The 24,229-nt window shown below is 43.5% G+C and overlaps 2 non-coding genes and 1 pseudogene across 2 annotated transcripts; all 3 read right to left on the bottom strand.

The window, feature by feature from the left end:
• Positions 1-2,416: 2,416 nt before the first annotated feature.
• LOC121283673 lies at positions 2,417-2,535 on the bottom strand. The gene has a single exon (XR_005944322.1). It is a non-coding gene; the product is annotated as a 5S ribosomal RNA (ribosomal RNA).
• Positions 2,536-7,095: 4,560 nt separating this feature from the next.
• On the bottom strand, positions 7,096-7,214 carry LOC121283656. The gene has a single exon (XR_005944305.1). It is a non-coding gene; the product is annotated as a 5S ribosomal RNA (ribosomal RNA).
• Positions 7,215-19,302: 12,088 nt separating this feature from the next.
• LOC121283730 lies at positions 19,303-19,414 on the bottom strand (annotated as a pseudogene).
• Positions 19,415-24,229: the final 4,815 nt, after the last annotated feature.

Raw genomic sequence — 24,229 nt, 5'->3', positions numbered from 1 at the left:
GAGTTGAGGCCACAACCAGATCAGGCATGATCATATTAACGGTGGAACAGGCTTGAAGAGCTGACTGGCCTACTCCTGCCCCTAAGTCCTATGTTTCTTTAAAAATCTGTCTAACTCAGCCTTTAATATATTCAATGAGCCCCCTCTGCTCGCTGGAGTAGAGAATTCCAAAGATGAGCGATCTTCAGGGATGAAATTCCACTTCGTTTTCCTCTTGATGAGGCGATCCCTAATTTTCAAACTGTGCCCCCTAGTTCTGGGTTCCCCCCCTAGTTCTGGGTTCCCCCACAAGGGAAAGCATCATCTGAGCATCCACCCTGTCAAGCCCCCTCCGGACCTTATATGTTTCAATAAGTTGTCATTCTTCTTCTAAACTCCAATGAGTATATGTCCAACCTGCTCAACCTTTCCTCATAAGATAACCTCTTCATCACAGTAATCAGTCGAATGAACCTTTTCAGAACTGCTTCCAATACAAGTATATCCATCCTTAAATAAGGAGACCAAAACTGTCCACAGAATTCTAGATGCAGTCTCACCAGTGCCCTGTACAGTTGTAGCAAGACTTCCCTGCTTTTATATTCCATCACCCTTACAATAAAGGCCAAGGTTCCATTTGCTTTCCTAATTACTTGCGGTATCTGCATGCTAACTTTGTGATTCATGTACAAAGATACCCACACTTCTATACTGCAGCATTCTGCAGTCTCTCTCCATTTAAATAATATTCTGCTTTTCTATTCTTCCTATCAAAGTGGACAACCTCACATTTTCCCACATTCTACTCCATCTGCCAAATCTTTGCCCACTCTCACTTAAACTATCTATATCTCTTTGCAGACTCTTTGTATCCTCCTCACAACTTAATACACTACCTACCTTTGCATTGTCAGCAAATTTGACTACAACAGTCAGACCCTTCAAGTCATTAATATAGTTCATAAAGAGTTGAGGCCCCAGCATGGATCCCTGCAATTTATCCCGACACTGTTTCCTGTTAGAGCGCCAGCCCTATATCCATGCTAATATATCACCCCCACCACAATAAGCCCTTACCTTTCATGTGGCATCTTATCAAATGCCATTTGGAAATCCAAATAAACTACATCTGCTGGTTCCCCTGTATCCACCCTGCTTGTCACAGCCTCAAAAAAACTAAGTTTGTCAAACACAATTTCCCTTTCACAAAACCATGACACCGTCTGATCGTATTATGATTTTCTAAATGTCCTTAATAATGGATTCCAGCATTTTTCCAGTGGCAGATGTTAGGCTAACTGGCCTCTAGTTTCCTGCTTGCTGACTCCCTCCTTTCTTGAATAAAGGTGTTATATTTGCTGTTTTCTAATCAGCTGGGATCTTTCCAGAATCTAAGGAATTTTCAAAGATTACAACCAATGCAATTACAAACAAAACAATCCACTATCTCTACAGCCATCTCTTTTCAGACCCTAGGATGCAGGCCATCAGGGGACTTGTCAGCCTTCAGCCTTATTAGAAGCAAATACATAATACCAAATTGAAAGAAGTACAGGTAAATAGCAGTTTCACCTGGATGGAGAATTCGTAGATAGTGGGAAAGAAGGAGGTAAAGGGCAGGTGTTGCATTACCACACTTTTTTTATTTGTTCATGGGATGTGGACATTGCTGGAAAGATCAGCGTTTATTATCTATCTCTGACTGCCTTTGAGAAGGTGGTGGTGAGCCGGTGCCTTGAACTGCTGCCTTTAATTTTGCAAAAATATACTTTATTCATAAAATAATTGAAAGAACATTACGAAATATTTCAAAATGGCCATCACAAAAATTGCAACATATTCAAGGTTTCCACATAGATCATGTCACACCCTGAGATGCTTCAATACAATCAAGGAACATTACAGACATTTCAAAATGGACATAACCGGCAGTCACACAGTGCAATGGTATTTAAAACAAAAACAAAAATACCTGGAAAAACTCCAGGCCTGACAGCATCTGCAGAGAGGAACACAGTTAAAGTTTCGAGTCCGTATGACTCTTCAACAGAACCCGGGACTACATCCCCCCGACCACAGCCTCCCACCGACTACACCCCCAGACTTCAACGGAACTGTTCTGTTGAAGAGTCCTTATAACTCAAAACATTAACTGTGATCCTCTCCGCAGATGCTGTCAGACCTGCTGAGTTTTTCCAGGTATTTTTGTTTTTGTTTTGGATTTCCAGCATCTGCAGTTTTTTACTTTTATTGCAATGGTATTTAAGTAGTCTACATAGATCATGTTGCACTCTGAGGAACTGCTGCTGTCCATATGGTGAGAGGAAAGCAAGAGAGACTGTGTGTGTGCAGGAGTGAGCAGCTAAAAGGATGTTTGTTGCTTGATGAATGGCAGTGAGAGGGAATAGAGGTTTAAGCAGCCTCTGGTGGCAGCAAAAGCCTACTGCACCTGGTATTCCCAGGCAGTCTCCCATCCAAGTACTAACCAGGCCTGAATCTGCTTAGCTTCCGAGATCAGACGAGATCGGGCGTTTTCAGACTAGTATGGCCGTAGGCATTTTCTGCTTGGCTTTCTGGTTACTTAAAGACACACAGCTCTGACTCTGATATTATTTGATAGAATTCTACTGCACCAAAAGATTTAATTTCACTTCTTTCCCCTGCACTTTACTCTCTTGCTGCTCTGCCCGCACAGACACAAATCACAAACCCTTCCCTTCATCAGGAACACAGCAAAGAAGTAGGCTATTTGGCCCCTCTAGTCTATCCCACCATTCAATGAATCATGGCTCATCTGCTATTGAACTCCATATCCTTGCCTTGCCATCCACCTCCCCATCGCCCCCCCGCCCCCCCCACCATTAATGCCTTTGCTTAATAAAAGCCTACCAATCTCATTAAAAATTGACCATAGATCTAGCATTAATTGCCTTTATTGGAAAAGTTATCCAAACTACTACTTCCCTTTGTGCGTGGAAGTGTTTTCTAATTTCACTCCTGCAAGATGTACTCTAACTTTTAGACTAAGCTCCCCTGGTCCTAGACTCCCCAACCAGAAGAAATAGTTTCTCTCTATGTACTCTCTCTCTCTACCTGTTCTCCTGAATCTTGAGAACTTTGATCAAATCACCTCTTGACCTTCTAAAGTCCAATGAATACAACCCTATTTTGTATAATCTCTCCTCATAATTAAATTTTGGAGTCAGATATCATTCTGATAAACTTATGCTGCACTCCTTTGAAAGCCAATATATTCTTCATAAGCTGGAGAACCCAGAACTGCTCCCAGTACTCCAGGTGCAGTCTAATCAAAGGGCTTTGTATAGCTGAAGCGTAACTTCACCCCCTTGTTTTCTAGTCCTCTTGATATAAAGGTCAGTTTTCCATGTACCTTTTTTGATTATTTTTCTGCTTTTTTGTTTCCTTTTTTTTTCATTTTACAGCCTTCCGGATTCAATGTCGATTTCAACAATTTAAGATCATAATCTCTGCTGTTAGTTTTTTACCTATTGCTAATCATCTTGTTATTATTAAGGCATAAGAACAAAAAAGAAGCAAGAGAAGTACATTAGGCCCCTCGAGCCAGCTCTGCCATTCAATTCAACCATGGCTGATCTACCTCAGCTCCAAATTCCTCCTTTGATTTCCTGAGAGATCTCAGTTTAAAGTATGCTCGATGATAGAGCAGCCACAACTCTCTGGGGTAGACAATTCAAAAGATTCACAACTCTTTGAGTGTAGAATCTTCTCGTTTCAGTCTAAATTAAATTAAATAAAATGCATTTTGGAAATCCAAGTTTACGACATCTATTGCTTCCCCTTTATCTACCCGACTATTTACCTTCTGCAAAAGCTCTTACTGTCAGTCATGATTTTCCTTTCGTAAAACTATGTTGACACTGATCATACAATGGGTTTCTAAGTGTAGAGTTAAGACTTCCTTAATAATACATAGCAGAATTTTCCTGACAACTGATGGCAGTAAAGGCCCTGTTTTCCCCCCTACCTCCTTTCTGTAATAGCAGTGTTATCTTTGTAAACATCCAATGCTCTGGGCCTATTCTGGAATCTATGGATTTTGCAAATCCGAACCCATACATCCACAATCTCTGCTGCTTCCTGGTTTAGAACCCTAGAATGTAGATCAGCAGGTTCTGGGGAATTGGTCAGCTTTTAGTCCCTTAAGTTGTTTCTCCAATACTTTCTCTCTGCTGATATTAATTCCCTTCATTCCACAGTCTTGTTAGCCCCTTGGTGATCCTCTGTTTCCAGTACACAACTTGTATCTTCTACGCTGATGACAGACACACAATATTTCTTCAACCTATCTGCCATTTCCTTGTTCCCTCTGATAATCTCTCCTGACTTTGCTTCTAAGGGTCAAACATGCATTTTCACTACTCTCCTCTTTACCCATCATACATACTAATCTGTTTTTATGTTCTAGGCTAGTTAACAGTCATTTTATTAGTTCCCTTTTTATCAACTTTTTGGTGGCATTTTGCTGGTTTGTAAAACACACTCATTGGTCAGGCTTACTGCTGATCTTTGCAACATTATAAGTCTCTTCTTTTAATCTAATAGTATCCTTAACATCCTTTGTAAGCCACACATGGATGTTACATGCTCAGTTTTTGATTTTTTAATGGAATGTATTTTTGTTGAACTCTTGTTTCTTTAAATATTTCCCAATATCTATTTACTGCCATATATTGTAGTCTAGGAACCCAATCAACCTTAGCTAGCTCTCCCCTCATTCCTAAGTAATTGGCTTTGTCTAATTACGAGATTCTTGCCTGGCACTGGATTATGTTGCTTTCAAATTTAATGTGGAATTCAATGGTACCATCACTTTTCCCCAGAGGATCATTGACGATGAGATTACAAATTAAACCTGCCTCATTGCACAATGCTTGATCTAAAACACCTTTATCCCCAATTGGTTCCACAGGCAACCTTTACTAACTTCATTTGTCCAGCCTATGTCAAGATTAAAATTGCCACAATTATGACATTCCCTTTGTTACAAGCTCAAGTTCTTTTTCCTTTAGCGCTCTAACAGTATAACATCTGTTAGGGACTGTACAAATTCCTCACCAACTTTTTCTGACCCTGTTAATCTTATTTTCCGCCCACACTGATTCTACTTCCTGATTTTCTGAACCAAGATCCTTTCTTAATAATATCCTTATGTCATCTTGCATCAGGGCTACTCCTCATTTTCCATTCTGCCTGTCTTTTGGAAATGTTGTGTACCCTGGAATACTTATTTCTCAACCTTGGTCACCCTGTAAGCATGACTTTGTAATGGCGATGAGATCAAAACCATTTAGCTCTCTTTATGCCATGAGTGTATCTTTCTTATTGTGATTTCTTCTCACATTCAGCATTGTTTGTGTCTTTCTACAACTACATAAGGGGTTTGTACTGAGGGCCCAGCAGTGGAGGTAGGTTGCACAGAGGCCCTGGTATGTCCTGAACCTATTTAGCCAGTACCACTCGCGCAATGGCAGTTCAAAGCCTGCTATTTATAGATAGCGCTTATCACAAGGAACTTGTTAGTGAATTCCTGTGTCTCCATTCCTTGATCCAAGGATGTCAGCTGATAGATCTTGCTAAGGAAAGGTGCTCCAAAGGGGGAGCCGAGATGGAAGGCGAGCAGAAGGTGAGTCGAACAGGGTATCATGGACTGGTAAGTGAGATGCAGCATGGATGGTTTCATCCAGCTTGTGGGTTTTCATCAGTCAGAGGATGAGTGGTAGAGTCATGTTTGCAAGGACAGGAAGGCAGGGGAAGGGGTGTTGAGCGGAAAGTTCCAGTTATGATGCGCATTGTTGCATTCAATTGAACGTCAACAAGATGTGTATGTGGTGACCTTTGCCAGACAGGTGCACAGTACTGTGCTGCCGATTATGATCAGGCAAGTGTTGAGGTGCGGAGTGTTGTGGCAACAACAGCAACACTCCAAGTAGATCCAGTAGGATTGGTTAGGTTGTTTCTGGTTTTGACCTTTGCTGTTTTGTTCAAACGTTCCTGGAAGGACAGAGTCCTCTCCAGAGTCACTCAAAGTATGTAGAGTTGGGATCGTGTAGATGTGCAATTCTTGGCTGACACTGGCATTGTGGAGGTGGAATACACTGGATATAATTTTAGAGAGAATTAATGCTACGTGCTGCAGTAGTTCATCAGCTTTGTAACGTCTTTGCTAAGTATCTAATTTGGGGTTCAGATGGATGGTGTTTGGGTCTTCAATTTCTTCAGATTAGATGAACTGGTGAGACATGGGTGTTGGCAGCTCATTTGTGTCTGTTTTACAGGTTTGGGGCTCGCACTGAGCCCTGTCTGTTGGTCAGTCTTCCCCATGCTCCCCTGCCCAAGATGGACCCTGAATCGTCTGTTGTGAAGGAATATTTCAACAACTGTCCTGACCTGGGTTTGGAGCATTCTGGACAGCTTTAGGAGCAGGCCAGTGAGTCACGCTGCATCATAATCAGCTGGGAGGTCCAGGCGCACATTGCTTGTCCTCAACTTCTTTTGGAAGCCATTTTCAATGGAGGTGATGAGTGGCCAGAACTTGATCTGCAACCCTTACAGAAACCAGCTTGGTCGACATAGAGGATGGTCTCTACTTCCGGAGATACGTGTTGCAGGATAAGACGCTCAAAGATCATAAAGCAAACAGAAAGTAGTGAAGTCGGTCAATAGCTGATTGCCAGTGTGAGATCTTTAACGGGGTTTGATACGGCAGTGATTTTTTTTGCCTTACGCCACACCATCAGGCGTGAGTTTGAGCTGATGATTCTTGTGTAGAACTGAGTCAGACAGGCATGAGCATGCGGGACCGAGTTGTTTCAGGAATTCTGGAGTGATGTTGTCACATTTCGTCACTTTGCCATCTTTCAAGCCCCTCTGAGCTTTCTCCAGTTCTGTGATCTTGAAGGGATCAGATCTCTGTGTTCTGCATGTTGCAGGAGCAGAATGTGTAGCAAAGAGATGGTGAGAGGAAAACGAGAGAAACAGTGTGTGTGCTGGAGTGAGCAGCTAAAAGGATGTCTGTTGCTTGATGAATGGCAGTGTGAGGGTGCAGAGGTTTGAGCAGCCTCTGGTGGCAGCAAAAGCCTACTGCACCTGGTATTCCCAGGCGGTCTCCCATCCAAGTACTAACCAGGCCTGAGTCTGCTTAGCTTCCGAGATCAGACGAGATCGGGCGTTTTCAGACTAGTATGGCCGTAGGCATTTTCTGCCTGGCTTTCTGGTTACTTAAAGACACACAGCTCTGACTCTGTTTGCATTTGAAAGTATTCTACTGTACCGAAGGTTTCAATTTCTCTTTTTTTTATCCATTTCTCCCCCTCCCTACCTTATTCTGTTGGTGCCCCGCCCTCTCAGATACTAATTACAAGCCTTTAACTTCATCAGGAACCTAGCAATAGAAGTAGGCTAGTTGGCCCGGTGAATCTATCCCACCATTCAATGAATCATGGTTCATCTGCCATCTAACTCTGCCTCCCACCCCACACCCCATCTTTAATACCTTTGCTTGGCAAAAATCTACCAATCTCAGATTTAAAATTTGCCATTCAAGTAGCATTAATTGCCTTTTGCAGAAGAGAGTTTCGAACTTCTATTATTCTTTCTAATTACACTCCTGAAGGGCGTGGCTCTAATTTGTAGACCAAGCACCCATGGTTCCTAGACTCCCCAACCAGCAGAAATAGTTCCTCTCTATGTACTCTCTCCCTCTCTTTCTCTCTACCTGTCCTTCTGAATATCTTGAAAACTTTGATCAAATCACGTCTTGACCTTCCAAATTCCAAGGAATGCAACCCAATTTTGTTGAATCTCTCCTTGTAATTAACCTTTTGGAGTGCTGGTAAATTTACGCTGCACTCCCTCCAAGGCCAATGTATCCTTTGTAAACTGTAAAGGCCAGAACTACCCACAGTACTCCCAGTGCAGTCTAACCACAGGGCTTTGTATAGCTGAAGCATAACTTCAACCCCCTTGTATTCTAGTCCTCTTGATATAAAGGTCTGTTTTCCATGTGCCTCTTTCATTATTTTTCTGCTTTTTTTTTGCTTTTAACTTTACTGCCTTCTGGATTCAACAGAGTGCAGCAATTTCAGATCATAATTTCTGTTGCTATTTTTAAAGCTATTGCTGATTATCCTATTATTATTAACACATACGCACATAGAAGCAAGAGAAGAACATTTGGCCCCTTGAATCTGCATTGCCATTCAATTTGATCATGGTTGATCTACCTCAAATCCATTTCCCTCCCTTGATTCCATGAGAAATCAAAAATCTATCAATCTCGCTTTTAAGTTATGCTCAACAATAAAGCAGGCACAACCCTCTGCGGTAAGCAACATTCTAAAGATTCACAACTCTTTCGGACAGGAGGTGGTTTTAATTTAAACAGCCCTGATTTCTCCTCTCACCACCTGTCCGTAAACAGGCGTTATTGATTTTTGATTTCCTTTTATATTTGGTGCTGTATTTTCCCAGCCCCTCAGTTTTGGTGCAGTCCAATTCTCTATTAATAACCACAGCAAACTGGAGATAGAGTCAATTAAAAGTGTTAGTTTAATATGAATTATTATAAAGAGTTAAGTTTACTATAAAATTCAAAGTTCTGAGGAAACTGAGTGCAGCCCTGGAGTTTGGTGAGTGGTGGAATTTGGTGAAGGGGGAAGGAGGTGTTTGTTTCCTTTTTCTGTCTTCTCACCCTGCAGGAATTGGTTCTTGCTCTACTATTGGCAAAGGAGCTAGCTATTTGGTAAGTATCTGGTAAGCGGGTAAGTTCTATTCTAACCCTAAGGCTTAAAGTAGCACACAAATTGGTGGTAAAGTTAACTAAATATGTAAAAATGCAACATAAGTGATTAATATAATTAAGTAATTATTTAAAACACATTAAGGATGGCAGAACAGGTGATGTGTCAATGCTGCAACATGTGGGAGCTCCTGGATAACATTGTGATCCAGGGCAAACACGTCTGCAGTAAGCGTTTGCGGCTTGAGGAGCTTCGGCTCAGAGTCATTGAGCTGGAGGCTGAGCTGCCGACTCTGCGACACATCAGGGAGGGGGAAAGTTACCTGGATACTTTATACCAGGAAGCAGTCACACCACTTAGGATAGGGTCTTCTAATTTGGTTAAGGGCATGAGAGTGTGAATGCGAGTGAGGTAGGTAAGGGGACCCAGAGGGCAGGAGTGTGAGCTCTGCAATTGTCCAATACGTTTGAGGTTCTCTCAGCTTGTTTGGATGAGAGTGGGGACTGCAGGGTGGAGGAGCAAACTGACTATGGCACCATGGTACAGGAAGCCATTCAAGTGGGGGTAGCAAAAAGGAACATAGTGGTAATAGGAAACAATATAGATAGGGGGATTGACACGTTTCTCTGTATCAAAGAGCAAGAGTCCAATGCAAGTGACCGGTGCCAGGGTTTGAGGCATCAGCTGGAGAGGAACTTGCAGTGGGAGGGGAGGATCCAGTTGTCATGGTCCATGTAGGTATCAACACCATAGGTAGAACTTTGAGCACATGAGGAGCTAGGCACTAAATTGAAAAGCAGAATCTCAAAGGTTATAATCTCTTGATTATTACCTGAGCCACATGCAAATTGGCATAGGGTACATAAAATTAGAGAGATCAATACGTGGCTCAAAGCCTGGTGTGGGAGAAGTGGATTCCGGTTTGTGGAGCACTTGCACCAGTATTGGGGAAAGCATGGGCTGTATAGTTGGGACGATCTACACCTGATTCTGGGTTGGGACTAGTTTTCTTGCAAACCACAAAACTAGGTTCATTCCAGGTATAAAATCTAGTAAACCTGTTCTGAACCGCCTCCAACACATTTACATCTTCCTTAAACAAGGAGAACAAAACTGCACACAGTATTTGAGACGTGGTCTCACTAATGCCCTGTATACTGAGGCATAACATCCTCACTTTTATGTTCAATTCCTCTCCTAATAAAGGATATCATTCCGTTAGCCTCCTTAATTACTTGCTGTACCTGCATACTAACTTTTTGTGAGCTCATGCACAAGAATACCTAGATCCCGCTGCACCTCAGAATTCTGCAGCCATTCTCCATTTAAGTAATACGCTGCTTTTCATTCTTCCTGCCGAAGTGAACAACTTCACATTTTCCCACATTATACTCCTTCTCCAGATGTTTGCCCACTCATTCAACTTGTCTATATTCATTTGCAAACTCCTTATGTCTTCTTCACAATATACTTTCCTATCTTTTGTGTCTTCTGCAAATTTAGCTACATGCCCTCACTCCCCTCATCTAAATCATTAATGTAAATTGTAAAGAGTTGAGGCCCCCGCACAGACCCCTGCGGGACTCCACTGGTCACATTCTGCTAATCAGACAAAGGCCTATTTATGCACACTCTGTTTTCTGCCAGCCAGCCAATCTTCTATCCAGACTGATATGTTACCCCCTACACCATGAGCTTTTATTTTCTGCAATAACCTTTGATGTGGCACCATATCAAATGCTTCCTGGAAATTCAATTACAGTACATCTACAGGGTCCCCTCTATCCACTACACATGTTACTCCTTCAAGGAGCTCTAATAAATTGGTCAAACATGATTTCCTTTCCATAAAGCCATGCTGACTCTTTCCAATGACCTTGAGTTTTTCTAAGTGCCCAGCTATAACCTCTTTAATGATCGATTCTAACACCTTCCCTATGACAGATGTCAAGCTAACTGGCCCATAGTTTACTCTTTTCTGTCTCCCTCCCTTCTTAAATTGAGGGTTATATTTGCTACTTTCCAGTCTGATAGAACTTTTGCAGAATCTAGGGAATTTTGGAAAATTAACACCAACACATCTACTACCTCATTAGTACGTCATTAGGAACTTGAAACACAAACTGATCAGCCATGATCTTATTGAATGGCGGAGCAGGCTCAAGCGTTCAAATGGCCTACTCCTGCTCCCATTTTATATGTTTGTATTTTTACAAGCACTCAAAAACGTGGGAAGGGTGGGGGGACAGCTTTGTCACTATGTAGCCCCCGGTACTTTCATACAATAAAAAAGGGATAAGGGAAAGAAAGAGGTGCAGGGCAAAGATGACAGACAAAACAAGAATTATTACTTCACCTGAGTCCAGAGTCCTGAATCAAAAATCCAATGATGAATTAATTCACAAAGGTTGGCAGGCTGGAGCTGATGCTGGGTAATACATTTGTCCAATAGAGATGACTTCCATGGTGGGAGAGGCACATCGAGATCAATTAATCTTGTAGGCACTGGTACAAAAGTTCAGTAGCTCCAATTGAAAACTGGACAAAGTCCAGTCCAGTTGAGAACTGTTTATCTGTGTTGGAAAGCGGTGAGAGTGATGGTTCCTCTGGGGAGTGCAGCCATGCTCATAGCACTGAGTGGCTCAGCTGCACAGTGGGGGAGGAAAAAGAGGGGAAGAGCAATAGTGGTAGGAGACTTGATAGTAAGGGGAACAGACAGGCGTTTCTGCGGCTGTAGACCTGACCCCAGAATGGTATGTTGCCTCCCTGGTGCCAGGGTCAAGAATATCACTGAATGGCTACAGGGCATTCTATAGGGGGAGGGCAAAAAGACAGAGATAGTGGTACATATTGGCATGGGTAGAAAGAGGGATGAAACCCTGCAAACAGAATTTAGGGAGCTAGGACGCAGATTAAAAAACAGGACCTCAAAGATAGTAATCACCGGATGACTTCCAGTGGCACATGCTAGTGAGTATAGAAATAGGTTAGTCCAGATGAATACATGGCTGGAGAGATAGTGCAGGAGGGAGGGTTTTAGAATCCTGGGACATTAGGACCATTTCTGGGGGCGGTGGGACCTGTACAAGGCAGGTGGGTTGCACCTGAACCGGAATGGGACCAACATCCTTGCAGGGAGGTTTGCTAGTTCTGTTGGGGAGGGTTTAAACTAACTTGGCAGGGGGGTGGGATCCTGAGAGGAATCAATTAAAGCAGTAAGGAGGGATGACATCTTAGAAGGCTCCTCAAATGAAGCCATATGGGCAGAACTGAAAAACAAAAAAACAGCAATCACATTGCTGGGAGTGTACTATAGACCCCAAAAAGTCGAGAGAAATAGAAGAGCAGATATGTAGGCAAATTTCAGAGAAGTGTAAAAATAATAGTAATATTATAGTAATAATAGTAGGGGATTTGAACTTCCTCAACGTTAATTGGGTTAGCCATAGTGTGATAGATTTAGAGGGAGCGGAATTCTTAAAATGCATCCAGGAGAACTTTTTAAACTAGCATGTAAAAGGTCCTACACAAGAGGGGGCTAGTCCTGGATTTAATTTTAGGGAATGAAGTCGGGCAAGTGTTAGAGGTATCAGTGAGGGAGCATTTTGCAGATTGTGACCATAACTCCGTTAGTTTCAAGGTTGTTAGGGAAAATGACAAGGATGGGCCAGAAATCAGAGTTCTAAATTGGGGGAAGGCCGATTTTAATAAAATCAGATATGATTTGGCCAGAGTGGACTGGGAGCAGCTACTTTTAGGTAAATCTGTTCCAGAGCAGTGGGACTCATTCAAGAAAGAAATAGGGAGAATACAGGGCCAACATATTCCAGTAAAGATAAAGGGCGGGACCAACAAATGCAGGGAACCCTGGCTGTTGAGAGATATACAGGATTGGATAAAGAGAAAAAGGGAGGCTTATGGCAGATACGGGAGGGCTCAAAACAGCGGAAGCCCTAGAGGAGTATAGAATGTATTGGGGTGAACTTAAAAAGGAAATTAGGAGAGCAAAAGAGGGGCATGAAAAAACATTGGCAGGTAAAATAAAGGAAAATCCAAAGTTATTTTACAAGTACATTAAGAGTAAGGGGATAAATAGGGAAAGAGTAGGGCCTATTAAGGACCATAGTGGTAATTTGTGTGTGGAGCTGGAAGACGTAGGTAAGGTTCTAAATGAATACTTTGTGTCAGTGTTCACAACTGAGAGAAACAACGTGGGTATGGAAATCAGGCAGTAGGACTGTGATATAATTAAAGAAATTAGCATAGAAAGGGAGGAGGTTCTAAGTGGTCTGGCAGGCTTAAAAGTAGATAAATCTCCAGGCCCGGATGAAATGTATCCCAAGTTGTTGAGTGAGGCAAGGGAGGAGTTAGCAGGGACACTGGCAACAATTTTCAATACCTCTCTGACCACAGGAGAAGTGCCAGAGGACTGGAGGACAGCCAGTGTGGTACCGTTATTCAAGAAGGGAGGAAGGGATAAACCAGGGAACTACAGGCCAGTCAGCCTAACCTCAGTGTGGGGAAACTACTGGAAGCAATTCTGAGGAACAGAATTTATCTATACTTGGAGGGGCCGGGATAAATCAAGGGCAGTCAGTATGGTTTTGTTAATGGGAAGTCATTTCTGACCAATTTGATTGAATTTTTCGAAGAGGTGACCAGGTGTGTAGATGACAGCAATGCATTTGATGTAGCCTACTTGGACTTCAGAAAGGCTTTTGATAAGGTCCCGCATGGGAGACTGATAATGAAAGTAAGAACCCGTGGGATCCAAGGCAATTTGACAAATTGGATCCAGAATTGGCTAAGTGGCAGGAAGCAGAGGGTGATGGTTGAGGGGTGTTTTTGTGACTGGGTGCCTGTGTCCAGTGGGGTTCCACAGGGATTGGTGTTGGGTGCCTTGCTGTTGTGGTATATATAAAAAATTTAGACTTGAATTTAGGAGAGTTGATCAGTAAGTTTGCAGATGACACGAAAATTGGTGGGGTGGTAAATAGTGAGGAGGATAGCCTTAGGTTGCAGGAGGATATCGAAGGGCTGATCAGTGGCAAATGGAATTTAATCCGGATAAGTGTGGGGTGATGCACTTGGGCAGGACAAACAAGACACAGGAATATACAATGAATTATAGGACCCTGGGAAGTACTGAGGATCAGAGGGACCTTGGTGTGCATGTCCACCGGTCCCTTAGGTAGCGGGACAGGTAGATAAGGTGGTTAAGAAGGCCTGTGGGATACTTGCCTTTATTAGCCAAGGCATAGAATATAAGAGCAGGGAGGTTATGCTGGAACTGTATAAAACGCTGATTAGGCCACAGGAACAGTATTGTGTGCAGTTCTGGAATCTGCATTATAGGAAGGATGTGATTGCACTAGAGAGAATGCAGAGGAGATTTACCAGGATGTTGCCTGGGCTAGAGAGTTTGTTATGAGGAGAGATTGGACAGACTGGGGTTATTTTCCTTGGAGCAGAGGAGATTGAGGGGGGACATGATTGAGGTGTATAAAATTATGAGGGGCATAGATAGGGTAGACAGGAAGGAACTTTTCCCCTTGGTGGAGGGATCAATAACCAGGGGGCATAGATTTAAGGTAAGGGGCAGGAGGTGAAGAAGAATTTTTTCACCCAGAGGGTGGTGGGAATCTGGAACTCACTGCCTGAAAGGATGGTAGAGGCAGAAACCCTCATAACATTTAGGAAGTATTTGGATGTGCACTTGCGATGCCATGGCATACAACGCTATGGGCCTAGTGCTGGAAAATGGGATTAGAATAGTTAGGTACTTGTTTGACCGGCGCAGACTCGATAGGCCAAAGGACCTTTTTCTGTTCTGTAGACCTCTATGACTCTGAGAACCGTGCAGGTGGTGAGCCAGGTCTGCAAAATCCTGGACAGAGCTGTTTCTCTGCTGTTGCCTGCTAGATGAAAAATGGCAGTCTGCGTCTTTTCAGCTCCACAAGGCAATATTACAGGGTCCAGCAGGTCGGGTGGGGTGGGCTCTCATGTGACATGACTCCAACTTCTCCACCTTGGTTTGGACAAAGGATGTGTCTCCCTGGTCTGGACTCTTGAGATGGTTAATGTTCAATCATAAATAAGTTCAACAGAGGTTTCAGGTCCTTTTGTCCTCGCTGGTGGATCATCTCTGTTGGCCATGGGCCTGGCCTTAGAAATGTAAAGGGCCTTTGGACAAGTCCTGGGGATTTGATCTCTGCAGTCACAGGGGTGACAAGTTGTCAATATAAATAGCACAATTGCTCAGTCCTGCAATTACTTTGTTAGTCTTTGAAATGTTGCTGGTGCATTTTTCATACCAAATGGCATGACTTTAAACTGATACAGTACATCTAGCATCACAAAAGCTGATATCTCCTTTGCTCTCTCTGATAACGATGCTAACCAATGTCCTCTTAGCAAGTCAATCTTTGTGATAAACTTTGATTGTTCCACATTCTCAATGCAATCTTCCAATCTTCCGTGGTATAGGATATGCATCTGCTTTTGTCACTGCATTCACCTTTCGATAGTCCACACGCAGTCTTTGTGTTCCATCAGGTTTCGGTACCAGTACAACAGGTGAAATCCAGTCACTGCAACTAGACCCAATGATGTAATTTTGAAGCATGAATTCAATTTCTTTCTGTACTTGTGATAACTTTGTTGGACTTAATTTATAAGGATGTTGCCTTATTGAAGATGAATCTCCTACACCCACATCATGTGTAGCTAAATTTGCCCTTCCCCAGCTTATTCCCACAAATAGCTTTGTGTGACTGCAATAGCTTCATCAAATCACTCTGACACTTGTCTGGAAAGAACTCAATATTACAGTTAAGTTTTTAAGTACACCCTCATTATCCAATTTGATTAGAGGAAAATCAATTTCAGAATTCTTCAATTCTACCTCTTTCTCCTTATCTACCACCAATAATACCTCCTTTTGTTCCTCTTCCCAGTACTTTTTCAGTACTTTTTCAGCATATTTACATGACACACCCTCTGCTTCTTTCTTCTATCTGGAGCATATATTAAATAATTGACTTCATTCAGTTTCTTTTCAATCCTGTAAGGCCCACTAAACCTTGCCTTTAATGATTCACACAGTACTTGTAACAAAATTAACACTTTTCCCCAGCAACAAAACTACAAGCTGCGGCTCACCTGTCTGCCTTCACTTTCATCACTTGCTGTGATATCTTTAAATCTTCCCTAGCTAACTCTATGCTCTGTTCAATCTTTCTCTGAAGTTTGATACATAATCCAAGAGAATAGTTTCTAAATTTTGACCCACCAATTTCTCATGAATCAATTTAGTGGTCCCCTTACCTCATGACCCATAGACTAATTCAAAAGGACTAAATCCAATTGATGCATTAGGAGCATCCCTAATAGCAAATAATAAGAATGGAATTCCCCTATCCCAATCCTGTGGATAGTCTTGACTATAAGCCAGTGTTGTGGCTGTACTGCAGCAGCTTGGCTAGGGGTGCAGCAAGTTCTAGAGCACAAGCCTTCAGTACTATTGCTGGAATATTGCCAGGGCCCATAGCCTTTGCAGTATCCATTGCCTTCTGCCATTTCTTGATATCACGTGGAGTGAATTGAATTGGCTGAAGACTAGCATCTGTGATGCTGGAGACCTCTGGAAGCGGCTGAGATGGATCATCCACTCAGCACTCCTGGCTGAAGATTGTTGCAAATACTTCAGTCTTACCTTTTCACTGTATGTGTTGGGCTCCTCCATCATTGAGAATGGGACAATTTGTGCAGCCGCCTCCTCCAGTGAGTTGTTTCATTGTCCACCATCATTCACAACTGGATGTGGTAGGACTGCAGAGCTTAGATCTGATCAGTTGGTTGCAGAATCGCTTAGATCTGTCTATCACTTGCTGCTTATGTTGTTTAGCATGCAAATAGTCCTGTGTTGTAGCTTTAGCAGTTGATACCTCATTTTTAGGTATCCCTGACGCTGTTCCTGTCATGCTCTCCTGCACTCTTCATCAAACCAGGGTTGATCCCCTGGCTTGGTGGTAACGGTAGAGTGGGGGATATACCAGGCTATGAGGTTACAGATTATGGTTGTTATTGTGCTGCTACTGTTGGCCCACAGCGCCTCATGGTTGGCCAGTTTTGAGTTGCAAGATCCATTTGAAATCTATTCCATTTAGCACAGTGGTAGTGCCATACAACATGATGGACGGTATCCTCAATGTGAAGGCAGGACTTCATCTCCACAAAGACTGTGCGGCGGTCACTCCTACTGATACTGTCATGGACAGATGCATCTGCGGCAGGCAGGTTGCTGAGGATGAGGTCAAGTATGTTTTTCCCTCTAGTTGGTTCTTTCACAAACTGCCGCAGACCCAGTCTAGCAGCTATGTCATTTAGGACTCAGCCAGCTTGGTCTGTAGTGGTGCTACCGAGCCATCTTTGTGATGGACATTGAAGTCCCCCACCCAGAGTACATTCTGTGCTCTTGCCACCCTCAGTGTTTCCTCCAAGTGGTGTTCAACATGGAGGACTGATTCATCAGCCGAGGGGGTGCGGTATGTGGTAATTAGCAGGAGGCTTCCTCGACCATGTTTGTCATGATGCCATGAGATTTCATGGGGTCCGGAGTCGATGTTGAGAACACCCAGGGCAACTCTGTCCTGACTGTATACCACTGAGCCGCCACCTCTGCTGGGTCTGTGCTGCCAGTGGGATAGGACATACCCAGGGATAGTGATGGTGGTGTCTGGGAAATTTTCTGTGAAGTATGATTCAGTGAATATGACTATGTCAGGCTCCCAATTTTGGCATAAGCCCCCAGATATTAGTAAGGAGGACTTTGCAGGGTTGACAGGGCTGAGATTGCCATTGTCATTTTTGGTGCCTGGTCGATGCTGGGTGGTCTGTCCAGTTTTATTTCTTATTGACTTGTTTTTCGTGGTTTGAGTGCCTTGCTAGGCCATTTCAGAAAGCATTTAAGAGTTGACCACATTACTGTGTGCCTGGAGTCACACATAGGGCAGACTAGGTAAGGATAGCAGATTTCCTGCCCTAAAGGGCATTAATGAATCAGATGGGTGCTTCCGACAATCATTTCATGGTCATCATTAGACTTTTAATTCCAGATTTTATGTTGAATTCAAATTCTACCATCTGCCGTGGTGGGACTTGAAGCTGGGTTCCTAGGTCTCTGGATTTCTAGTCCAAGATGATTCACTGCCTCCCCTAATGTCGGGTAACTGTCCTCTTTTCTCTCTTCCTCTTTTCTTGAATAGTGGTATTATCTCTGCAAACTTTCAATCCACTGGGGCCAATCTGGAATCTCGGAGAATTTGTAAAATCAGAACCAGTGCGTCACAACCTCTGCAGCTCCCTGGCTTAGAACTTAAGGAGACCATCAGGTCCTAGAGGATTTGTCAGCTTTTAGCTGATATTAATTCCCTAAAATTCCACAGTCTTGTTAGCCCCTTGGTGATCCTCTATTTCCGGTATACAACTTGTGTCTTCTACACTGATGACAGACACACAATATTTCTTCAACTTCTCTGCCATTTCCTTGTTCCCTTTGATAATCTCTCCTGTCTCTGCAACTAAGGGACAAACATGCATTTTCACTACTCTCCTCTTTATCCATCATATATACTAATCTGTTTTTATGTTCCAAGCTAGTTAACTGTCATTTTATTATTTCCCTCCTTATCAACTTTTTGGTGGCCCTTTACTGGTTTGTGAAACACACTCAATCATCAGGCTGACTGCGGGTCATTACAACGTTATAAGCCTCATCTTTTCATCTAATATTATCCTTAACTTCCTTACTAAAACACAGACGGGTGATTCTTACTCAGTTTTTGATTTTTAACGGAATGTATTTTCATTGTTCATTTTGATGGAACCAGATGGAATTTAACCCTGAAAAGTGAGAGGTGATACACTTTGGAAGGAGTAATGTGACAAGGAAGTATTCAATGAACGGCATGACACTAGGAAGTTCTGAGGAACAAAGGGACCTTGGCGTGTGTGTCCATAGATCTCTGAAGACGAAGGGCATGTTAGTGGGGTGGTGAAAAAGGCAAATGGGACACTTGCCTTTATCAATCGAGGCATAGATTACAAAAGTAGGGAGATCATGTTAGAGTTGTATAGAACCTTGGTGAGGCCACAACTGGAGTACTGTGTGCCCAACCCCCATCCCCAGCCACAGCTGTATTTTTTAGCTTAAAGTTGCATCTACACCCCTAGTTATAAGTTTGTTATAAAACAGAATGGCATGGCCATGAAAGTGGCAACAATGAACCTTCATGGTGCGCAAGTGGGCAAAAGTCATGTTTTGTTCTCTTTAATAAAAGACTTGGTGTTGCGCCTTGTGCTTGTTCTGCCATCTCAACCAGCCCCCTTACTTTTGTCTCGCAAGTGGAGAACGTGCAGCAAAGAAATGGTGAGAATAAAGCGAGAGAGACAGCATGTGTGCAGGAGTGAGCAGCTAAAAGGATGTTTGTTGCTTGATGAATGGCAGTGTGCAGAGGTTTGAGCAGCCTCTGGTGGCAGCAAAAGCCTACTGCACCTGGTATTCCCAGGCGGTCTCCCATCCAAGTACTAACCACCAGGCCTGAGTCTGCTTAGCTTCCAAGATCGGGCGTTTTCAGACTAGTATGGCCATAGGCATTTGCTGACTGGCTTTCTGGCTACTTAAAGGCACACAGTGCTGATACTGAGATTATTTGATAGAATTCTACTGTACCAATGGATTTTTTTCCTGTTTATTGCACCCCCACCCCCCGCCCTTCCCCAGCTTACTCTCTTGGTGGTTGTCCCCACAGGCTCAAATTACAATCCTTTCCCTTCATTAGGAGCAGAAGAACAGAGGTAGGCTATTTGGACCCTTGACACCATTCAATGAATCATGGTTCATCTGCCATCAAACTCCATATCCCTGCCTTTGAGCACCACCCCCACCCCATCATTAATACCTACCAATCTGAGACTTAAAATTTACCATCGATCTAGCATTGATTGCCTTTTGCAGAAGAGAGTTCTACCCTTTGTGTGTGGAAGAGTTTTCTAATTACGCTCCTGAAAGGCATGGCTCTAATTGTAGACCAAGCCCAGCCAGAAGAAATAGTTTCTCTCTATCTTCGCTTTTGGGCCCAGGGGACTTGGGGCCATGGTTACTTGTCAGATAGCAGTGTCACTCCGGCACCAGAATCTAACTTAAAGTTGATGAAATGGCTATTCACCATGATGTCTGCATTCCAGAATGAAGAGCTGCATCGCCTGATGTCGCCCAAGAAGAGAGGCTGTCTCTCTCTTCTAGTCACTGGCCTTGACCTCATGGATAACCTTCGGGTTGCCTGTCCGATGCCGGGGTCACGACTTGCACAGGAAATTGAGTCTCCTGCCTGAGTTTAAACTTCTACCTTTTTCCTGCTTCAAATGTCCTTGTCTGTGGCAGTGATCACTGGCTATTACTGGCAGGATATTGGTCTTTCCTGTGAGGATGCTTTGAGCCACAGCATTGGCAAGGTCATTTAACAGAGTGGTTCAGGTGTGACTGACTTGGGCAGTCCCTGTGCTTCTGTGGCTTGAAGTGGTGGACTGAGGTGTGGCTTCAGCCTCATGAAGTGTTCTTTCTTCTGAGAATGGTCCTGTGCTGGTCACGCAGCTCAGCGTCTAAGCAGCTGGACAGCTTTGTCGAGGGTAAGATCATCTGTGGCTTGGAGGAGGTCAGAGAGTGAATTGTCTGCCACACTCACCATGATTCTGAGTTGGAAGAGTTCAGATTTTAAATCGCCATACTCACACCCTTCTGCCATGTGATTGAGATCATTGATGAGGGAATCGACAGATTCCCCAGGTTGCTGGAGTCTCCTGTTAAATTTTGTGTGTTCCAGGATTTTATTGGATCTCAGGCTGAAGAAAAAATCAAAAGATTTTAAGACATCGTCAAATTTAGCAGCTGACTCAAGTATGGCTTGACTTGCAATGCTGTCATCTGCAATTAGAATGGAATATGGAATAAATTAATGTGCTAACTTGTTCCTTCTCCAATTTTTAAAACTTAATCCTGCAGCAGTGGTATACCTCAAATCTTTTTTTCCAATAACTCCAATTTTGGGACTGATCAGGGCTATAGGTGAAGTCCATTGGAGATGGGAGTGAAGAATAGTGATCAATAAAATTCTTAGTGTAAGTGTAGCTTTGAGAGAAGAGGATTTCAATATGGTGTTGCCAGAAGTAATGACGAAGGGATTCTCACACGCTTCCTGGGTTTTGGCGCAAATTTCAAAATGTCGGTTACGCAAGAGCTCAAAATGGCGGTGGAGTTAGAGGGCAGCCGAGGGACTTCTCACTTTGCAAAGGCATGCTGTGGGTAGGGAACAGGTCAACAGAACTGAAATCTCACTGGACAGGCCAAAGAATTATGAGGTACTGGACTTCACAAAAAAAAAATTCTCCATCATTTTGTTTTTTTTTCAAATCCGTTCTGAACTTGTGGGGAGAAGGCCAAGTCAGGCTCCGGGCTAGTGACTGAAATTAACCGTGTTTCTGCATGATAGAATTAAACAGAGGGTTCATAAGACTGGCTAGCCTGGAAATTTAAAAGAATTTTCTCTCACCCTGCAGGCTACTGACTCTGCTTGGTTGAAGCTGAACTTCCACAGGAAATTGAGTCTTCTGCCTGAGTTTAAACTTCTACCTTTTTCCTGCTTCAAAGTTGTCATATCCCTTCAGTGAGGACAGGGAGAGTGTGTGTGTGTGTGTGTGTGTGTGTGTGGGTGGGATAGAGAGTGTGTGTGAGGGGGGGGGGACAGAGACAGTGTGTGTGTGACAGAGGAGAGTGAGTGTGTGTGTATGTGAGAGATCCATTTGTATCCAGGAAATGGGCCCACTCCTTCAGGAATGAGCAGGTCCTGACAGTGGCCTCCACCCTGGCAAAGCGCCCCCTGGCATTGCGATGCAGTTGGCTACTGGAAGTGTTCAGGGGGCAGCCACCATCACAGTAGGATGTGGCATACAGGAGGATGCCACCAGCTCACCTGGAGAGAGAAGGACATTCTGCAGGTAAATCCTTCACCCTAGCACTGACGCGAGACCAGTCAGTCCACTTCAAGCTTGCATTCACCCAGAAAGAACAATGTATTCTGCTTTTCGATTAATCTCCTTTCTTCTTTTGTGTTATCACATGCAGGAGTGAATCAGGCAATAGGCTCTATTATAGTAGTCAATGTGGCTCTCACAATGCAGGTTTTTTGCTAAAGTGGCCCTTGCTTAAAAATAGTGTAGATCACTTATGTAGACCATCAGGTTCTGGGGAATTTGTCAGCTTTTAATTCCTTAGATTTCTCCAATATTTCCTCTCTGCTAATATTAATTACTGTAGTAATAGGGTCTAATACATGGAGGGTTAATGTGGGATTGAGTACCACCCTCACACTGATATAAGAGGCACATGACCCAGAGCCAGGGTTGATCTAGAGATGGATAGAGATGTAAACTCTATAAAGGCCGAGGATGGAGTCAGCTCCATACCTATACCTGCTACCATATATATGTATATTAGCAGTTAGTAGATCTGTTACTGCTGGGAGTCTTATTTGAATGAGCAGACTATCCATATTAAAATCATGAGTTAAAGGCCTTTTCCCAGCTGCTGAGTGCTATATTTTGTCCCTGGCCATCTCCCAGGGCTAAAATGTATCTGAGAGAGATGGACATTGTGGTCTCCCTTCTCCTAAAAAGTGTGTAAGAGTGCACATGAGCAGTTTCTAATTATTTTATGGCATGCTGCCTACCCATTATTAGCTGAGTGCGTGCCAGCCTGGATGCTCTGCTCATTGTCATATGCTCATTCTGTCAACAACCCAGCCTACAACTGAACCAAATCTTTAAATACACAATGACATTGTTGAAGACAGCTGTGTCCTTGTTGAATCATGCTGCCTTTGAGGCCCAACCAAATTGACTTTCCTTCTACATTTGCGAGCGACCCTGTAGCACATTGGGGCAGGATTGCACATACTGAGGCCTTACTCACCCTGGCCACCCTCATTAGGTCATTGAGCCTTTTCTGTCATTGGGACCATTTCCTTCTGACCAGCCCAACACTGCTGAGCTCCTCGGCCAACCCCTCCCAGGCTATGCTTGTCTGGCTTGGCTTGGCTTGCTATTCTTACCAGGTGTAGGCATCAGCTGCTCACATTGATCAGACACTACATATTGAGGCTAGGGGCCGGTATGGCCCTTCTCTTCCACCTCTTCCCTTGCTCCAGTGGGGTAGGCAGCTCTGGAGGGAAACATAATAACTAGACAACTCCTCCATGCAAAAAAGTGGTTCACTTGTTCAGGTTAAAAAATAATGCACCTCTGATCAGTGCCAAGGGTTGGAGACAGCAGAACACAAAATAAAATGCACTCACCTTCAAAGCCTGTAAACTGCCCAACGAAAATTATCCTGCAGAGTTTGAAGCAATCCTGCATTTGCTGGGTTACCTGACACTGTCTTATGCCAGGGGTCCTTTAAGCTGCTGGCCATGACCTTGTACTGGGGCACAGCCAACAACCTTGCAACCTTCCAATTTCCTAAACAGCAAGACTTTCTTTGCCTCCCAACTCGCAATGCTATACTGCTGATTAAATTAAGTCAGCAGCCAGCTAATCCTTGCAGCCATTGCAGACCCTTCTTCTTCAGGTGAAGCATGCTGCTGCCATTTTGGAAAGCCCACCAAAAACTGGCAAGCGTGGGAAGGTTCATTTTTCAGCAGTGAACAGCGGCACCATCTTGGAAGTCCGCAATCTCTTAAAGCTGTACCCACACTTTTAAAAATCTTCAAAATGGATCACAATTCCACATTTCCAGCTCCACCGGTACTCACCCGTGGCCCAGACCAGACACAGGATTGGAGTCTTTGGAGGAAAAGACTTTTAAGATACAGCATTGCTAAAGGTCTAAATAAAAAAATCAGAAGCAGAACAAGTCAATACACTTCTTTATCTGACTAGGAGGTTTACTAGGTTGATACCTGGAATTAATGGGTTGTCTTATGAGGAAAGGTTGGACAGATTGGCCTTGTTTCCACTGGAGTTTAGAAGAGTGAGGGGTGATTTGATTGAAATATGCAAGAACCTGAGCAGCCTTGACAAGGTGGATGTCGAAAGGATGTTTCCTCTTGTGGGTGAGTCCAGAACTAGGGGGCACTATTTTAAAATTAGAAGTTGCCCTTTTAGGACAGAGATGAGGAGAAATTTTTTCTGAGGGTTTGGAACTCTGCCTCAGAAGGCGGTGGAGGTGGGGGTCATTGAATATTTTTAAGGCAGAGGTAGATAGATTCTTGTTAGGCAAGGGAATCAAAGGTTATCGGGGGTAAATGGGAATGTGGAATTCGAAACACAAGATCAGCCATGATCTTATTGAATGGCAGAGCAGGCTCGAGGGGCCGAATGGTCTACTCCTGTTCCCATTTCCTATGTTCTTATGACTG

The sequence above is a fragment of the Carcharodon carcharias genome, chromosome 10, assembly GCF_017639515.1.
Source record: "Carcharodon carcharias isolate sCarCar2 chromosome 10, sCarCar2.pri, whole genome shotgun sequence".
NCBI lineage: Eukaryota > Metazoa > Chordata > Chondrichthyes > Lamniformes > Lamnidae > Carcharodon > Carcharodon carcharias.
This window is presented reverse-complemented; position numbering and strand designations above follow the sequence as displayed.